We start from the raw sequence: 20,398 nt of genomic DNA, 5'->3' as shown, positions 1-20,398 counted from the left end.
CTCACAATTGGAGACATTGACATTCTTTTTCAGTAATTGGTAGATTAACTTGACAAAAAATAAAAGAAAGAAATAAAGGAAAGGACCATTAAGGATCTAGAAGAGGTAAATGAAACTACCAACCATGTTTATCTCAGTATGATTTATAGAAGAGTATACCCAACAAATGTTTTCGGTTTGCACTTTTAGATCAGTTAGTAGATGTTTTATATATTTTGGTGCTCCTTGGTTTGGTGCATATATATTAGAAGTGTTAAGTCTTCTTGATACAATGTCCCCTTTATCATTATGAAATGTCCATCTTTGTCTCTGCTTACCTTTGTTGTCTTATAGTCAGCATTGTCAGATATGAGTATGGCTACACCTGCTTTTCTTTGAATATTATTTGCTTGAAGAATCATTTTCCAACCTTTCACTTTGAATCCATTTTTATCATTGTAGCTTAGATATGTTTCTTGAAGGCAGCATATTGTTGGCTTTTGCTTCTTGATCCAATCTGTGACTCTGTGCCTCTTTATTGGTGAGTTCAATCCATTTACATTTAGTGTAATTATTGACTCTTGAGGATTTCCTATTGGCATTTTATATACTGCTTTCTGATAGCTCTGTGTCTTGTTTGGTTCTTCTTTTTTGTTTTTCTGTAATTTGTTTTTGTTTGGTGGTATTCCATACTTCTATCTTCTGTTTCTTCTTTTTTTTAAGCTATGTGTCTCAGTAGTGGCATTTTCAGCAGTGGTTACCATTAGGTTATTAAAAGAAATATTATCATATTTATTTATTTATTTTATTATTATTTTTTTCATTTTTCCGAAGCTGGAAACGGGGAGACAGACAGACTCCCGCATGCGCCCGACCGGGATTCACCCGGCATGCCCACCAGGGGGCGATGATAGCCTAAATGGCCTTCCTTTATATGTTATATTATTGTTATTCCTCGCTGCCTTGAGAATTCTTTCTTTGTCATTGATTTGTGATAATTTCATTACAATGTGCCTTGGAGTAGTTCTGTTTGGGTTGAGGTAACTCAGCGGTCTGTTTATTTCTTGGATTCAAGGCTTTAACTTCTTCCACAGGTTTGGGAAGTTCTCATCAATTATTTGTTTTGATATGTTCTCCATTCCCTTTTCCCTCTATTCTTTTTCTAATATACCCATTATTCTTATGTTGCTCTCTCTAATAGAGTCACACAATTCTTGTAGGGCTATCTCATTTTTTTTTTATTTTCATGAATCTCTCTTTTCTTCTCTCTGTAGTATCTCTAATTGCCTGTCTTCAATGTCACTGATTCTCTCCTCTATCTGGCCCAGTCTGTTAGCTAAGCTTGCTATCTCATTTTTCAGTTCATGTATTGAGTTTTACATCTCTGGTTCTTTTTTAATAGTTTCAATTTCCTTGGTGAAGCACTCTTTTTGTTCATTAGTTGTGTTTGAGCTCATAAATTGACTTCCAGTGTTTTCTTGTGTTTTATTGAGTATATTGAAACTTCAATTTTGAATTCTCTGTCATTAAGTTCCAAGGCTTCCATGTAATTGAGATTATTTTCTGGAGATTTTTCATCATCTATCTGAGCTACATCTCTGTCTTGTATATCAATATTTGATTTCTTTTTACTTGATGGCATTTGTGAGTGGTATTGTTAATAACTCTAACAAGAAATAACTGAAAGATAATTAAAAAATAAAAAATACAGTGAAAAAATGAAAATTCTATAAAGTTGTTTAAGTAGAACAAAAACTACAGATAATAGAAAGTAGAAACTGAGAAAAAATAAAACAAAACAGAGAAAAAATGAAGTAAAAAACACGACAAAAATAAGTATGAGTCCAAAATATAATAATTTGATGAAAAATGGAGTTCAGGTGAGAGGGAAAAAAAAAGAAAAAAGGAAAATAAAACAAAAGGTGATAGAAGGAAGAGAGAAGGGAGGAGAGAAAAGAAAGAAGAGAAAGTGTCAGAAATGAAACCCTTGCAAAAATAAAAAACTAAGAATAATGAAGTTCACGTGGGAAAAGGAGAAAGAAGAAAAAGGAAAGAAGAAAAAGTGAAATAAAGCATAAAAAAGAAAAAAAGTATTTTTTTTGTTTTGAGAGGTAACATTCCTTTTTTCGGTAGGAGATGATATACTACAAGGTTTGCCTTTGCAAGATTCTTGGATGGAGTTCTGCTGAGGTGTCGCTGTCATAATGATGCAGGCAGGACCATCGCGTTGGTAGGAGGGGCTTGTTGTTAGGGCTTTGCAATTTTATGGTTCTAGCAATGGCTGACCTGGAGTCCCCCGGGGCCCTCCTCATGTCCCAACAAAGCAGGGGATTAAGTGCCTGGGCCCCCCCCCACCGCCTCTAGCAGGAGAGAGCAGCCTGGAGACCAGCTGATGGGGGTCCAGAACCGACACTGTTCACTCAGCAAGGGCAGCAATGCGGGACTGGAAGGCTAGGGTGACACAGTCCAGTCCCTCCTCCGATACCACTCTAGCACTCATAATGCAACCCTGGGCAGGGCAGGGGCCATGTGCCACAGCCGGTGTCTGGGAACAGTTGCAGCAGTGATCACAGATCAGGAGCATCCCACCCATTAACGCTAAACTCCGCCAGGCAAGCCAATGCCCAAGCTTCAGAAGGGGTGGGGCACAGATCCCAGATCGAGCGTGTCTGGGCCACAAGGCTAAACTCTGCTGGTTGGGCGGGCAGGTGAAGAGAACCCGTGGGCCAATTTCCACAAGCTATTCACATGCAGTTCTTGGGAGTGCACCATGGGCTTTGTGTATGCTGGGCACCTGCAATCACAGGTGTGGCAGACGCCAGAAACTGCCTTGCTCCCTGTTCTTGGTCGTCGCCCCTATCTCAGCTCCTTCCCCTCATACTCTCCTCTTCTCTCCTCTGACTCATAGACAAGCCCAGGCAAACAGTACCTCCCTCCCTCAGATCTGTGAGGAAAGAGAAAGATTCAGTCCTCTGGCATTTTTTTCTTCTGTGAGCAGATTCTATCTTTGGCCAACCTTCTTGCACAATCATACCTTTGTCTATCTGGTGTGCGTATATATAATTCAGGTTCATCTCGGGTTTTTCCTCTGCATATAGTTGTAGAATTTGTTGAAATTTCAAGGGGAGAGATCGGGAGTATTTCTCACGCCACCATTTCTCTGACATCCTGCATGCTTTTAAGTTCATATAGCAGGTTCACAGAGGTAGAAGCTATGCTGACTAAAACGAGTCCTAATCATTTTTAAAAGTTGGTGATTTTGTAGAGTTCTTTTTCTGACTATACTGAAATTTAATAATTCCACAGCAATAAAATTTTAAGAAAACTCCAAAAATTTGAAATCAAATAAATCACAATAATAAACTAAGGAGCAAACTAGAAATCATGAAAAAAATTTCAAACTAAATAATAATGTAGCACAGCATATCAAAATGTGTAAAGCACAGCCAAAGTGCTGCTCAGAGGATAGTTTATAGCTTTAAGTACTTATAATAGAAAAGTGTAAAATTACCAAAAGGCCTCTGTTATTCATGTATTTATTTATTTTTATTTACATATATATTTTTTTTAATTTAGTGAGAGGAGGAGAGACAGAGTCAGACTCCCACATGTGCCTGGACCAGGATCCACCTGGCAAGCCCACCAGGGGACAATTGCTCTAACCATGGAGGCTCTTGCTTCATTGCAACCAGAGCCATTTTTTAACATCTGAGGCAGAGGCCATGGAGCCATTCTTAGCACCCAGGGCCAAGTCACTCCAATCCAACCATAGCTGCAGGAAGGAAAGAGAAGAGAGAGAAAGAGAGAGAGAGAGAGAGAGAGAGAGAGAGAGAGAAATGAGAAGGGGAGGGGTGGAGAAGCAGATGGGTGCTTCTCCTGTGTGTCCCAATTGGGAATTGAACTTGGACATTCACAAGTCGGGCCAACGCTCTACCATTGAGCCAATGAGCCAGGGCCCAAAAAGCTTTCATTTTTAGAAAGTTAGAAAACAAAGAGCAAACTATATGAAAAGTAAATAGAAAAAAGAAATAATAAAATTAGAGTAAAATAAGTAAAAAAATAAATAAAAGCAACAGAGAAACATAGAAAGCTAGTTATTTGAAAAAATAATATTATTAATAATTTATATAGAATGATCAAGAAAAAAATGAGAGGACACAAATGAACAGTATTAGCAGCAAAAGAAGAGCTATTACTACAGGCCCTACAAATATTAAAATGATAATTAAAATATCATGAAGAATTTTTTGCCAATAATTTCAACAATATAGATGAAATGAACAAATCTGTTAAAAGACATAAATTTCTAGAATGGTGACAAGAAGTAGAACATCTGAATAGCCTTATGTCTGAAGAACATTTTTTTTTATTAATTAAGAAAACTTTTTCTCAAGGAAAGTTCCAAGGCCAGATGGCTTCACCGATGAGTTCTATCAAATATTTGAGAAACAACGGAAACAAAATTTATATAAACTCAAAAGAATACTTTCCAATTCATTTTTTAGCCAGTATAACTCTGGTATTAAAATGAGGCTGTAAAACTTTGTAAGAAAAGAAACTATAAATCAAAATCCTTTGGCCTGACCAGGCGGTGGCGCAGTGGATAGAGTGTTGGACTGGGATGTGGAAGGACCCAGGTTCGAGACCCCGAGGTCGCCAGCTTGAGCATGGGCTCATCTGGCTTGAGCAAAAGCTCACCAGCTTGGACCCAGGGTTGCTGGCTCCAGCAAGGGGTCACTCGGTCTGCTGAATGACCATAAGAGAGTCAAGGCACATATGAGAAAGCAATCAATGAACAACTAAGAAGTCGCAACACGCAATAAAAAACTAATGATTGATGCTTCTAATCTGTCTCCATTCCTGTCTGTCTGTCCCTGTCTATCCCTCTGACTCTCTCTCTGTCTCTGTAAAATAAATAAATAAATAAACAAATAAACAAAAAAAATTTAAAAAATCCTTTGCTAATATAGAAACAAAACAGTCCACATGTAATTATAATGGCACTGAGAAAAAAAAGGATAATGGAAGTATCTACCTTGTTACGCAATTCAAGCAAATGCATTGAAGCTAGGCTCTGAAAATGCTAATTAAATGTGGAAGGTTGAGTCTGACCTGTGGTGGCGCAGTGGGTAAAGCTTTGACCTGGAATGCTGAGGTCATTGGTTTGAAACTCTGGGCTTGTCTGGTCAAGGTAGACATGAGAAGCAGACTACAGTTGGTGCTTCTTCCCCTCACCCCTTCTCCCTCTCTCCTTTCTCTCTAAAATGAAGAAATAAAATCTTTCTTTTTTAATAAATACATTTTTATTTTAATGGGGTGACATCAATAAATCAGGGTACATATATTCAAAGAAAACGTGTCTAGGTTATCTTGTCATTCAATTCTGTTGCTTACCCATCACCCCAAGAGAGATTGTCCTCTGTCACCTTCTATCTAGTTTTCTTTGTACCCTTCCCCCTCTCCCTCCCCTAAAATCTTTTTTAAAAAAATAAAAATAAATTAGGAAGGGTGAAGAAAGAGCATCCCAGACAAAAGGAGTAACAAGTGCAGGATTTCTAGGAGGAGGGAATGTTAAAGGTACTTAGAGAATTCCAGCGAGGAAAGACAGCTTCGTGCAGTGAGTGCAAGTGTGGACTTAGGGGCCCTTGGACCTTGTATGGAAGCCCAGCTCTACCTGAGATTCATTAACTTTAAATGACCAAGTTATCTATCCTTTCTATGCTGCTTATTTAAAATGGGAACAATGGTTTCTAAAGAACAGGATTAATAAAATTGCTCCTGGCTCATGTAAAAGTCTTGTGTTGAGAACCGTGATTGGCACACAGGGATAAGGGGAGAAAAGCATGAGGCTGGGAGGTGTGAATGGGGCCAAATCTCACACAGTCTTGGTAAGAAGAAATATAAGCAGACAAGAGTTTTGTGTGTGTTTGTGCTTTCATTTTATTTTAAATTCTATTAAGTGTATTAGAATGATACTGGTTAATACGGTATATTTAAGTTCCAAGCGTACAATTCTTATTTATTTATTTATTATTTATTTTTATTAAGTGAGAGGCAGGGAAGCAGAGACAGACTCTTACATGAATCCAACTGGGATCTACCCAGCAAGCCCCCTACGGAATGCTCTACCCTTCAGGGGCTGCTGCTCAGTTGCTTGACAACCGAGCTATTTTAGCACCTGAAGCAAAGCCATGGTGCCATTATCAGCGCCTAGAGCCAACTTGCTCGAGCCATTTGAGCCATGGCTGTGAGAGGGGAAGAGAGAAGGGGAAGGAGGAGAGGTGAAAAAGCAGACGGTTGCTTCTCCTGTGTGACTTGACCAGTAATCAAATTCAGGACTTCCACATGCCAGACCTACGCTCGACCTCTGAGCCAACCAGCCAGGGCCTCAAGTGTACAGTTCCATAATACAGGATCTGTATATTGCATTGTGTTCACCACCCAAAGTCCAGTCTCTTTCCATTATCATATATCTGACCTAAAAGATCCTACTGGCTCTAGTAAGGATGACTGACGGGGGTGTGGTTGTGAATTTAATGTACCAGCGGGCCAGTCAGAGAGCTGCTGTGGTGTGTGTCAGAAGAGGAAGAAAAGGTCCATGTCGACAGTGCTAAGGCTTTGGAAAATGTTTCTACAACATCATTACTTTACATGTTTAAGATTTCAATTGTATTACTAATAAAAAAATCTTAATAGAAAAGGTTATTTAAAAATAATACAACTCCAACAAAACACAAAAAGTGAATATTTCTTAAACAAAAGGGATTTAAAGACTCGTCTAACATACAATACTAAATCAACATAATTTATGCATTTTTTAAAAAGACAAAAAGATAATCTCAATAGATGAGAAATTTCAACATCTATTTATAATGAAAACTATAAGAGAAAGCTTAATAATTGGAGGAAACTTCTTTACACTGATAAAAAGAATGTTTATTATAAAAACCTTTAGCTAATGTCATCATCAAAATAAATAGCAAATCACAGAATGTTTTCCACTAAGAGCGGGAACAAGAAGGAACGTTTACTCTCACCACTTCAATTTAGCATTGTACTTAAGCTTCTAGACATTGTAATAAGGAATGAAGAGATTTAAAGTGATCATAACAGCCTGACTAGGTGATCCTGCAGTGGATAGAGCATCAGCCTGAGACTCAGAGGACCCAAGTTCAAAACCTGAGGTTGCTGGCTTGAGCGGGGGCTCACCAGCTTGAGTGCAGTGTTGCTGACTTGAGTGTGGGATCATAGACATGATCCCATGGTCGCTGGCTTGAAGCCCAAGGTTACAACAAAGAATTGATGCTTCTCATCTCTCTCCCTTCCTGTCTGTCTGTCTCCATCTGTCCCTTTCTCTGCCTCTCTGTCTCTGTCTCTCTTGTTAAAAAAAATGAAAGTGATCATAACATTTTCTATTCCCACCTAACAGCATATGAGAATTTCAATTGTTTTACATCCTCACCAAAACTTTATTTTAGCTATTCTAATGGCTTTGTAGTAATAGCTCATTGTGCTAATTAGCGATTTTGAGTTTCTTTGCATGTGCTTATTAGCCATTCATATATATATATATGTTGGAAAAATATGTCCTCATTTGGTTATTATTCTATGATCATGCACATAGAAAATTTTAAAGACTTTACCAAAAATGTTACTAAGTCTAATAAATAAATTTACTAAGTCAAATAATTCAAAGTCCATATAAAAAACCAATTGCATCTACATATGCTAGCAATGAATAATTGTAAAATTACAACTCCATTTTACTGTAGCATCCAAAATATGGAATACTTAGAAATAAATGTAACAAAATATATGAGCTCTCACATCATTTTGTTTCTTGAACCCCTGTAAGCATTGTCATACATTAATTATAGTACTTTGTTATAGTCAATTGTTTACTTGTGATAATTCTGAAGCAAAGACGACATCTCCTTATCATCTAATCAGAGCCCAGCACAGAGCCCAAGCGAATTACTAAACCTCTATGTATATATTACCCTAAAAACACAACACACACATATGAAAGTTTTAAAAATGAAAAAATATAGAAAATATATCCCAGTCTCTTCATGGTCAATATTTTGGATTGTTTCTTTCCAGCCTTCTTTTTTCCCCTTGTAGATCGAGTTTTAGACTTCTTCTTAACACATTATTCATACGGTAACATATGTTTGTATAAAAATGGCCTACTTTCTATGTTAGCCATGTTGAAACTTCCTCTAGTTACAGTTTGCTGTTTTGATTTACTGAAACAAAATAAAACATAGTCAGCTACCATAAACTGGAAGGAGCCTGCCCCCATCATAAAAAAAGTGAGTCTGTGCTTTAATGCAATTGCTGGGCTGGTGCCCCCCAACAACCCTGGGCCTCACATTCACATGTGTTGTATTAACTATGAGGGGTTTGACCCAGGTGTTATTTTGTAAGACTCTGGCATAACTACTTTTTCAACAAAACCAGAAAACAGAAGATGGAAAATATGCTCATTATAGGAAAATTTGGGCCATGATCTAAATATCTCCAATATAGATTGAATCTGCCCTAGAAAACAATGCTGTCCAAAAAAAGTCTCTAAATTCTAAGTAAAAGAGTCCCTGTCCCAATTCCATGTGCTTCAAGAAACAATTTAGGTCACAGTAGAAACACGAGGTTCAAAAACAATAAAATTCTGTACACTGAGAAAATAAGATTCAAACAGGAAAGTACTTTTCAAGATAGACCAATACAGGTGTTTGTCAGCTGCAATAAAAATGTTCAGGTAACAGTATCAAACATCCAAGAAATGTCCAAAAGCAGTAATAACATAAATAAAAATTCTGGTCATTAGGTACAGCAGACCAATGGGATTATTGTCTTGGAGCCAAAAACAGAATAAAACCGCGATTGAAAGTTCCCATATAAAGTCAGAGACGCATGGGCTTTCTGAAGCCATGCCACCAACAAATACTCATTAGTTGCTGTGAGGAGCAATCCTCCATAAGGTTTTCCCTTGAAAACTAGAGAGTGTAGTTCCACACTCAATGCCTTCATTTCTAACAGAGTGGAGGTATGCCTGGGGAAGACAGAAGGCAGAAGGGTAATAGAGAATCACAAAACCGTCTAACAACCTTTTGTGAAACTCAATCTTTCAGACACCTGAGAGAAGAGAGCTACCTGCACAGAAAAAAAAACCTCTAGGTTTTTTGTATGTCCTCATTGATGCAAGGAGAAATCAGACAGGAAAGGGAAGAAAGACTAATTGGATGAAAAGGACCAGCTGAAATGAGAGAGAAGTGACTTTGGAAACCTAGGTACTTGGTTGGTCATGCACTAGGGTCCTCCTCTCAATAAGGAGCCCTTAAGGGCCAGCATCCTCAAGATCCTGCAAGCTCACCTCCTCAGAGCAGCCTCCCCTGATAACCTTGAATGTTCTTCTCACGAGTAGACTACTGGAATTAAAGTTACTATTCTTGGTCTCCCCACTAGATCAGAGATGTTTGTTGCAGTGAATTGTTTATTTGCAATGATTTTAGGGAAAAGACTATATTGCATTCGTTGCTTTTCATCCATGCCTAGTGTAGAATCCAGCTAAATTAGTTAAATACATGCATATACATTAACTGAAACTTCCTGAGAAATGTATCTTTTATCTCTTGTTTCCCAGAGCTTAGTGAGATGCATGACACATAGCAATCACTCAACACCTTCTAGATGAAATCAAACTTTGATTCATGCTAAGGCTAACTTTAAACACAGCAAATGACACTTGATCTTACAGCAGGGGCCAGAACCAAAAGGAAAAATAAAACTGCAGACTGTTCTTGGGCAAAGTCATATGTCAGGATTTTAGCAAACTGGAATATCTTTTCAGAATGAATGCAGCTGGATTCAGTCTCAGTGGTGCACCTTCTGACTTGGTGTCCCCACTATCCTGCAGCAAGCTCCAAAGAGTCTGTTTATGACCCACATGCACGCTGTTAGGTACACATAACACATCTCTTGAGCCAGTCTGGAAGCAACAACCAGTAGGAATAGACTTTAAGAAAGGGTAGGTTACAACATGTCATAACAGCAGAATCTGTCCTTGATTTCACATTTTCTCCAGCCACAAAAAAAAAGATTAAAGTTTTCACTATAGCCAACTTCAAAGAAGAGAGACTAGAAAACTAAAAAAGAAAAGCTTGTGGCACATTTATAAAACAAGAACATAGGTGATCTGCACCACATCAATCTTCGTAAAAGAAGAGTAGTAGGTCTGAAAAGGCTTCCAATGTGAAATAGATTCTTTTTTTTTTTTTTACAGGGACAGAGAGAGAGTCAGAGAGAGGGATAGACAGGGACAGACAGACAGACAGGAACGGAGAGAGATGAGAAGCATCAATCATCAGTTTTTTGTTGCGACACCTTAGTTGTTCATTGATTGCTTTCTCATATGTGCCTTGACCGCAGGCCTTCAGCAGACCCAGTAACCCCTTGCTCGAGCCAGCGACCTTGGATCCAAGCTGATGAGCTTTTTGCTCAAGCCAAATGAGCCCACACTCAAGCTGGTGACCTCGGGGTCTTGAATCTGGGTCCTCCGCATCCCAATCTGACGCTCTATCCACTGTGCCACCTCCTTGTCAGGCTATGAAATAGATTCTTACCCAGGAGAAAATGAGGCTGTGAGCACACCACAGAGGCTTGAACAAATGGAGAAGAGTGGAGCTGTCGATAGAAGTGACTGGGAACAGCTCTGAAGTGCTGGTTTCCTCAACCCCCATAGTGGCCTTGGGGACAGTTAAAGGCTCAAGAAACATCTAAGAGGTAACAACTCCAGATCTCACTTCAGTTCCATCTTTCAGCCGCACAAGGCCTCTTTGACGGCTTGTTCAACTCTTCCCTTGGGTGTGAAAGCATTTATTAGGCTGGGAACCCTTAGAGTCATTGCCGGGCCTGGCTTGCAAGCACTTCCCCACCATAGGCTCTGCTCTCACCAATAACAGCTCCAAGCTCCCGGGCCCCGAGTCTGCTCAGCTCCTACAATTCCACTGGAGCCTCTGCTTTTGCTGTGTCTTGTGGAAGGACATTTTTCTCCCAAATTGACAGTCCTTTCAACAGATTTTAAGTTATCTGATCCCCAGGTGAACATAGCTTTTTTGGCTTCCTGATGTGAATCTTCTTCTTTTTTTTTTTTTTTCAGCTTTCCATGGTCCCTGGTTGAAGAACTTATTTCAGATGCTTAGCCATGACCTCGTTGGGATTCTTGAGCTCAGTTGTATTACCATCCTGCTTCCCAGACTTTTATCCTCTGTCACTGAGTATTATATATGTTCTTTGATTTCCCCCTGCTCAGGGTGCTCCTTTCTGAACCACCTCTTTTTCCTCCACATTTTTATCCTTTCTTCTTAGTCTGTAGGACTTGGTTATACTAATATTTAGTCTGACCTAAATTCTTCTTCATTATTTATCCCAGGGGAAGACATGGCATGTAGATGGCACATGCTTCTCCCTCCCCTGGCCGTGGAAGACGTTGCTATGCAATCGTGTCTGCCGGACCCTTCTCCCTCCCAGCCAGCCCATTCCTGCCAGGCAGAGAGGACGCAACACACGGCCCTTCTTTGTCATTGCTTGCACAGGGGCTCTGTATCTCAGTGTTCCTAAGACGGCTTTGCAGCTTAGGGTCCAACTCTTGAGCAAAGAGAAGCTTTCTTATCTCCTTAATTGCTTGCAAGAGCTAGTCAAAGGGAATATGGGATGTAATGTTAGTTTTATGAACAGCCAACATTTCTATAAGTCTGAGATGCTTAAGGATAAGCCTATTTGGAGAAAGGAAATTCTAGGTTATTCCTGAAGTCCTTTCCTCAAGAAGATAAAGTACTAAGAAAGCCAGAAACATTTGAAATTTTGAACAAGATTTCAAATTAGTTCTGCCTGACCCTTTTAAAACATTAGCCAGCTAAGATATCTTAGCCAGTCATTTAGGGTAATGATAAGACTGGCTTTGTATATCATGAGGTACCTGCAAAATTATGTGATTTAGAGAATTATGTGGTTTGGAGAAGTATGGAGCAAGAAAGAACTTTGGACATTATTGAGTTCAACCTCCATAGTACTGGAAGTCCAGATGAGTGAATCGACCTGTTGTAGATTTCTAGAACCAAGTGGTAGCAGAGCAAGGCCTGAGCCAAAGCCACAGAGCTTGTGGTCAGCCGCACTTTACTGGGCTCAGTTAGTTGTCTTCCTCCATGGACCCATGAAAGGCCTCCATCATGCATTTCCCTTTGGCTCTGGGGTGGCAGACATTCCTTGGTGAAGGGCACATCTATGGGCAGAGGGTGGTGGTGACAAGGAAAAACTAGATATTTTTGTTGATGAATGTGGTCTGAAAAATTGAAAAATAAGTGAGGTTGGGTTTGTTTTTCTTGGATGGAAAGGGAAATAAAACTCCAGACAGCAACTTTTTTTAGATAACAAAGAAGATATGATACAAGAAAAATAAGCTACATGATTTTTTGTGTATGTGTGTGTGACAGAGACAGAGAGAGCAACAGAGAGAGGGAAAGAGAGGGACAGACAGACAGGAAAGGAAAGAGAGGAGAAGCATCAATTCTTCATTGCGGCACCTTTGTTGTTCATTGATTGCTTTCTCATGTGTAACCTGACTGGGGAGCTATAACAGACTGAGTGACCCCACACTCAAGCCAGTGACCTCAGGGTTTCGAACCTGGGTCCTCTGCATCCCAGTCTGACACTCCATCCACTGCTCCACTGCCTGGTCAGGCGATACAAGAGTGATTTGATCCATGAAGACCACCGATTGATAACATATCTCCTAATACAGAATGTGAGAGCAAGAGGCTGGACCCCTCACCAACATGTGGGCCCCTTGAGGAAAACTGGGCTTCCCACGAGGTAACAGGCAAGTAAGGGACAATACAGTAATCCCCAGCCAACCCTCATTCTCTTTCTCCATCTCCTCAAAGGCGCTTTCTACTTGATGCTTTGGGGAGGTCATTAAGGTGGACGCTAGCTGTACTATAACCAAAGCTTTTCAACATTGTTCGTATTTATGGTAAGTAAAACCTTTTCTCACCAGTGATCTCATTTCTTGCTTGAAACAACAACACAAACAAAAATGTTGCAGGATTTTTTGTTGGTTTTTTTCTTTTTCAGGATGGAAAGGAGAACTTGAAAAAAATTACCTGGGTAAATTCAGATCAATAGTAGCCCTATCTCAAACCGTCTGTGTGGAATTCATAGAGAAGTGTTTATTTTGTTCCTCTTGAAAGAGCTAGCTAGAGCCAGTGTTTGTCAACCGCAGACCGGCAGCCCCGTCTGCTGAAAATTATGTGCTGGTCCACGGAAGAGTTAACTACCCTGTCGTTGTACAAAAATGAATTCGCTTATGTTCATGGTGATTTCTGTCTTAGCGGTCCCTGAAATAATTCTATTTTCCCCGGTCCCCAAGTGTAAAAAGGTTGAAAACCATTGAGCTAGACAATTTACTGACTTTTCCAGTAAGGATTTAAGTGCCAAAAGCCCAAGTACCAACCCCTTCCCTGGACCACTAGACAGTATCTTTCTTAAACTCCTCAGGGCACCAGCATTTCCAAAGGTAGTTATGCTGCCTCTTTGCTTTAATTTTCTTCTCCACAATTTTGTTCTCATGCCCTATAGCGTTTAGTCTTAGGAATGCACACATAAATGCACAAAGACATACACACACATGTGCATGCACACACACAAGCGTGCGGTGTTTACATGTACATACATGCATGTATACATGCACATGTCACACTTGTGCACCTGCCACAATCTTCAAGGTCTTCTGGTCTCATGCTTAGAAGCCCTTGCTGGCTTTCAAAACTCTGGCAAATCACTTTTCACCACAAATTTCTTGAGGCTTTCAGGCATCCCGTAAATGTAATGACATACTCTCTGTTACTGCAATAATGGTAATAATTTATACATACAGTAGCCTTTTAGCCACAAGTGCTCTAACATTGACATATGCTACGAGAGCACGGAGCAAAGCCCCTCACCTCTCCCTCTCGTGGCTCTGCCATTGCATGGAAGACATCACGGGTCTCTCATTCTTCATGGCAACACCTCATAAACATTTCAGGCAGGAAGTACAGAAATCTGTCCAGTCAGAACTGCAGAAAGGAATTAGGTAATATAACACTTTTTCTTTCTCTTCTCCAGAAACTCTGAGAAATGCAGTGATTCTCAGAATGATTGACCCCCAGACAATCATTGAATTGTTCCCTTGAATTGTTGCTTTTTGCCTGGGGATTACATATTTCCTGGAGCAATGACTTTTCTTCTTTCTTTGTCTTATTTCCATCAGTCCTGTGTTTTTCTAGAGCATAAGATAAAAATATCTAAACAGGCTATCTGCCTTCACATGAAGAGTGTGACTGCTTTATATATCAGTCTGTGATGTAAAGATGTCCCTAAGAGACATACACTTCCTCTGTGAAAGGCCGCATGACCAGTAACCCCAAAATTAAGAAGGAAAAGGAGAAAGAAAAGCAGAAAGAAAAGGATTAGGAAGAATGATGAGGAGAAGGCAGCAGCTAGTTTTCTCAAGAAGATAGTATTATGGAGGAGAAAAGCGTGAGCTGGGACAGATCTGATTTCAGATCCTGTTTGTGAGCCTCTGACCAGGCTGTTCTGAGAGCTTCCTTAGTGAATGCGGATAAGAATACACACTATGTGTGGTCATTGCAGAGATTAAATAATAATTGAGACATGTCTGTCACACAGTAGGCACTCTTACTTCCTGCAGATTCTGAAAACTGAGAAGCTGTGCTAATCGAGAAACTACAGGATGGTAGGCACTTTGCATTTCTTGTCTCTTTGAGATGTCCTAAACCTACTATTGAACTGGAGCTGTTGCATTTACTATCCATGCATCCATTCTCCCCAGCACTCCTGGCTGAGGCTGTTCAGTTCCAGGCACCAGGCTAGGCGCCAGGGACCCCTGAGTGGGAAAGACCCCAGCCACAGGAGCTCACCAGGGACCCCTGAGTGGGAAAGACCCCAGCCACAGGAGCTCACCAGGGACCCCTGAGTGGGAAAGACCCCAGCCACAGGAGCTCGCCAGGGACCCCTGAGAGGGAAAGACCCCAGCCACAGGAGCTCGCCAGGGACCCCTGAATGGGAAAGACCCCAGCCACAGGAGCTCACCAGGGACCCCTGAGTGGGAAAGACCCCAGCCGCAGGAGCTCGCCAGGGACCCCTGAGAGGGAAAGACCCCAGCCACAGGAGCTCGCCAGGGACCCCTGAGAGGGAAAGACCCCAGCCACAGGAGCTCGCCAGGGACCCCTGAGAGGGAAAGACCCCAGCCACAGGAGCTCGCCAGGGACCCCTGAGAGGGAAAGACCCCAGCCACAGGAGCTCGCCAGGGACCCCTGAGAGGGAAAGACCCCAGCCACAGGAGCTCGCCAGGGACCCCTGAGAGGGAAAGACCCCAGCCACAGGAGCTCGCCAGGGACCCCTGAGAGGGAAAGACCCCAGCCACAGGAGCTCGCCAGGGACCCCTGAGAGGGAAAGACCCCAGCCACAGGAGCTCGCCAGGGACCCCTGAGAGGGAAAGACCCCAGCCACAGGAGCTCGCCAGGGACCCCTGAGTGGGAAAGACCCCAGCCACAGGAGCTTCTGGCTAGAGAGGAAACGAGCAAGGGGCAACTCACATGACATGGGAGTGAGTGAAGTCTGGGGTGCCATGGCGCATGTGGAAGGATACCCAACCCAATCTTGGACATTTGGGAAGAAGGGTCTAACTCTGCCTTAATTCACTTTTCATATCTTAAATCTGCACCCAACAAGTCTCTTTACATTTCCTGGTTTTAAAAATTATTATTTACAAAAGGCAGTGGGCCTAAGAGAGCACGGCAATAGTTCAGATTTTAGCTAAAAAAAAAAAATGGCTTGAGGAGAAAACCACCAAATGACCAATCCCAGTGACCAATCTATCTTCGCACAATAAGCTAACCTTAATCAACCTCCCAAGAAGCTCTAAAAAGGTCCAAGTCTTAATTAAACCCAACCATTCCTCACCTGTGAGAGTATCAATTTAGGGTTAGCCAGCTAGGAGACATTCAACTGTTAAGACAAGGATAAACACCTATGTAATGGGTGTGACCACAAGATGCCTGAGGTGGTTATGGCCTCATGCTGCTTCTCCCAACCAAGTATGCAGCTGCTCCAGGCCTCTCTTTCTCAACCCCTTTATTTCTCTTTCTGGTTCCTTTATTGCCGCCCCCAGTGCTCCTTTCCCCATTTCTGCCTCTCCTTTCTTATGCCTACAGCCTGCAAATTTTACCAAGGGGCAGAAATTATTCTGTTACCACTAACTTCTAAATTAATTGACTTCTCTCTTAAAATATCACAATCACTTCTCAGCCTTTTGGCTAAGATCAAGAGTAGTATCCTTTTTTATCAGTTAAAAATATTATCACAGCCTTTTTCAGTAAAGATGACACCAAAAAAATGGTGGGATGCCAGTGAATAGAACAATGAGGACAGTGCAAACCTAGGAGTGTTCCTTTAATGAAAACAAAATACACATGGTCTGAGGTCTAGTGGCATTGACCTTCAAAGCAAGCACAGGAACATTCAACATTCATTCAACAAGCATCTCACTGAGCCTTTGTTTGCCAACCCTTTTTGGGGCCTGTGGGACACAGATAAATTATAGATAGCCCCCAGTCTGGTGGGGAGGCATAAAAATAAATAATTTAAATGCAATACATTGGTAACTAAATCTAATCTGGCTGAATCGATGCAGGAAAAAGGGGATGGATGGAGTGGTAATCTGGAGCCTTTTCTTCATTGCCACTCTCACTGAATTTTTTATGTGGCCTTGGAAAAGTCCCTTCAACCTGTGCTCTTCTAAAATAAAGACCATAATAACTAGCCATAGTTGGGCTATAGGAATTGCCAGGATAATGAATATGAAAATAAATTGTGAGGAGGAAAATGTGATATAATTTTAAGATATTGCTGTTCTGCTGTCAATTTGCAAGAACTAATTCATCCATAAAATTAGGGTCTACAGTTCAACTATCTTTAGCAAACCGGTTCTCACCTTCGTATTCCTACCCACCTATCCTCCCTGCCAACTGGGAGGGCCATCCCATCCCCTCATGTGAGGCAAGGCGTTCTGTGCCCCATGCTCTGCCGGGCCTGGGATAGAGTGGGGAACGAGATAGATGAAGTGCTTATAAAAGAACTGGCTCTCTCCCAGCTAGGAATGTGGACCATGCCATTTCTATATGTTGTGTTTTCTTTGGAGTTTTCGTTTTTCTTCGACATGGCATGCTTGGGGCTGCGGTGCGGAGTAATGAGGAGCGTGAAGCACACAGGCCTGAGCTTCCCCTTCCTCTGAGTGAGACATGGGAAGGGAACTGAGCTGAGCTGAGGGGCTTGGGAAGCGTGTCCATGACTGTGCTCAAGGCCTGAGGAGTGGCTCCTAGTCACTGTCTGCAATGCACTCCTTGCCCTCAAGGCTACAGGAAATCTCATTACCTGTTAGTTGCCTGCGGGGAGTGTTGGGAAAGAGCAGTTGTGGGAAAACAAGGCAAGTGGAGGTAGACCAGTCAAGGAAGGGCTATGGGGAGGAGACAGTGGCCTGCTGAGTGTCAGTTTCTTGATGCATGATGACCACAGGTCTGAGGAGGGAGGTAAGATATGCAGAACCCATTCAATGAGTGCCTGAGTCACAATCTGAACTGGATGAGGGCAATTTGACTAAAGTCATTGTAATTAAAACTACACAGATACTGTCTAATAGTTCATGTTAAAACTGATCAGCAAATCAATCTAATGAATCAGAAAAAAATGTCCTTTTGCTCTTTATCTAAGGAGCTTTCAAGGAGGAACTTGATCTAAAAGAAGCAGTAAGGGAAGGGAGGGGTGGACAAGTGCAAGGTGGGGAGCAAGGAGGATTGGGATGGGGACAGCGTAGGAGTGAAGGCAGGAGGCTGGGGCAAATCTGGAAGCTGAGCCCTGGGCGGTGGAGGCGCAGGTGGTGGGAGACCGTGCCGCTGAGCTGGGCAGGTGGTGGGAGACCGTGCTGCTGAGCTGGGGAGAGGCGAGGTTGACTGTGCACCACGGGGTCAGCCTTTTAAACAGAGGGGACTGGCCGTAGGCTGTCTGCCAGGGACAGTGCAGTGCAAAAGGGACACAGTTTCCAGGGAGCATGATCTACATAGAAAACCAATCAGGAAATTCAATCTCTCAGAAACTCTACTCATTCCTCATTAACAGGGGTTTGGGTTTGAATTATGTTGATAATTGCCTCAACTCTCCACTTCATTTTGCCTGTGGAAACTTACCCTCAGAGGGGCATTTTGAGGATAAATGAGATACAGGCAGAGCACTTTGAACTCCTTCAGTGAAAGGTAGCATATCAATACAGGCCTCCTATAATTAAGATGCTTCAAATTGCCAACACATGTTTATTTATAACACCTATTATAATCACTGGATATCTTTTCTTTCCTTTTTTATTTCTTATAAGAAGGCAGGAAAAAAAAATCTAATGTTTTTTAACCACACTGCTTTTGTGCGCTTAACATTAACCTTTCCTTCCAAATGTCATTAGCTGCTAATTAAGATGTTGATTTGCACATTGTATATCTTGCAATAGAAGTGATTTGTGAATGCTTACTAGGTGTTTATCAACCTACACCACTCATATTGGTTTAGCAAGAGCCTGGTGCATTTTAATTTACTGAGCAGTTTCCCAATTCTCCACTTATTTCTGCATGTGCATAATGAGAAAAAAAATGATTAGAGAGGAAAAATGGGAAATACTATAAATAGTTTCTAAAGCAAATGCCATAGGAAAGACTTATGGTTCTAAGTAGTTGCTAAAAGAGCGAAGGGGTTGAATTTGTTTTCTCTTCTTAATGGGGTATTTTAAGAAATAAAATTTGCTCATTGGTTATGTGAGCTGGTGTGTCTACCTGGATTGTATGGATGTATGCATATCTGAACCGATTATGGGGACATAACAGGAAGACCATGGCTGAATTGTCTTAATTTTCTGTAAGGCACATGCTCTTGTTATTCAAGGCTGACCTGCTCCTTTGCCAGACTCATGTTTTTAAGGTTTCCTGAAGAAACTTCTTGCTTCTAAAGCCATCCTTAAATCAAAGAAATAAAAGGATTATTCAGTTACTGAGAAGGATTCTGCAACATAGGGGATACTTCCAAAGGACTTTTTAATATAATTTATGAATATTTGCTAGCAACATAATTGTCTTTTCTGCTGACATTTTCAAAGCAACACTGTGATTTGTTGGGTCTCTGGAGAGTCCAACTACAAAACTGATAATTATATTAAATATACATAGACAATAAAGAGTGTGTTTACATAACTATGCCCATAAATATCTGATTGAACAGTCATTGTTCTCAAACCCCTTTTAAGCAGCTCTCTAAGGATTCCAGTTCTAATGACATGATGGTTTAAAAGATGTTGCTCAGTCTTGTTCCATATTTAATTAACTTTCTTTTTTTAAACTTGTGATGGCAGAGACAATATGAAACAGCTCTGAAAAGAGGGAGTGCTTTGAAACAGGAACAAGACCTTGTCAGGCTTTGTGCGCACAGATAGGAGGAGATGGCGTGCCCGTGTGACTGGCCTGGGACCTCTGGCCCACCCCTGGGATTCTAGTATGAGGCTATTCAGAGCTCTCCAACCCCGCATGCCTTCTCTGGCACATTCACTTCTGTGCAGCCATGCCTCATGCACATGCTTTTGTATGTAAGCAGCTGCATCTCTAATGATTTCTTCCTCTCAAAAAGATGACAACTGGAAAACCAACAAGCCTTGGGAGACAGAGGCCGGGGAGTGTGGTGGAAAGAGTAGGGGGCTGGGAGGTCTAGATACTCAGATTCCAGCTTTGGCTCTGCCACTGCTATTTTTGAACAAATACTAACCTGGTGGCTTAAAGCACCACAAATGAATTATCTTGCAGTTCTGAGGTCAGAAGTCAGAAGTGGGTCTCACGAGACTAAAATCAAGGTGTTGACAGGACTTGTTCCTTCTTGCAGCTTTAGGGGAGAATCTGTCTTCTTCCTCTTTTCAGTTTCTAGAAGTCACTCTCAATCCTTGGCCTTGGCCACTTGCTCCAATTGCAGAGCCAACAATGGCTGATGGAGTCTTTCTCATGCTGCATAACTCTGACATGGACTCTCCTGCCTTCCTTTTATAAGGATCCCATAATTACATCAGACACATCCAATCATCCAAGGTAATTGCCTCATCTCAAGACCCTTAATGTAATCACAGCCACAAAGTTCCTTTGCCATGTAAGGTATACATATTCACAGGTTCCACGGACTCAGATCGAGACTTCTTGGCGGTCATTGTACTGCTTACCGTGGGAAGTCCACTACATTATCTGCTAATGAGGGAGTTAGTATGAATTAGATTTGTTCA

At 41.4% G+C, this 20,398-nt stretch overlaps 1 pseudogene; it reads left to right on the top strand.

The window, feature by feature from the left end:
• Nucleotides 1-16,338: 16,338 nt before the first annotated feature.
• Nucleotides 16,339-16,413, top strand: LOC136315858 (U2 spliceosomal RNA; annotated as a pseudogene).
• Nucleotides 16,414-20,398: the final 3,985 nt, after the last annotated feature.

The sequence above is a fragment of the Saccopteryx bilineata genome, chromosome 11 (genome assembly GCF_036850765.1).
Source record: "Saccopteryx bilineata isolate mSacBil1 chromosome 11, mSacBil1_pri_phased_curated, whole genome shotgun sequence".
NCBI lineage: Eukaryota > Metazoa > Chordata > Mammalia > Chiroptera > Emballonuridae > Saccopteryx > Saccopteryx bilineata.
The sequence above is the reverse complement of the archived record's forward strand: the minus strand, read 5'-3'. Positions and strand labels throughout refer to the sequence as shown.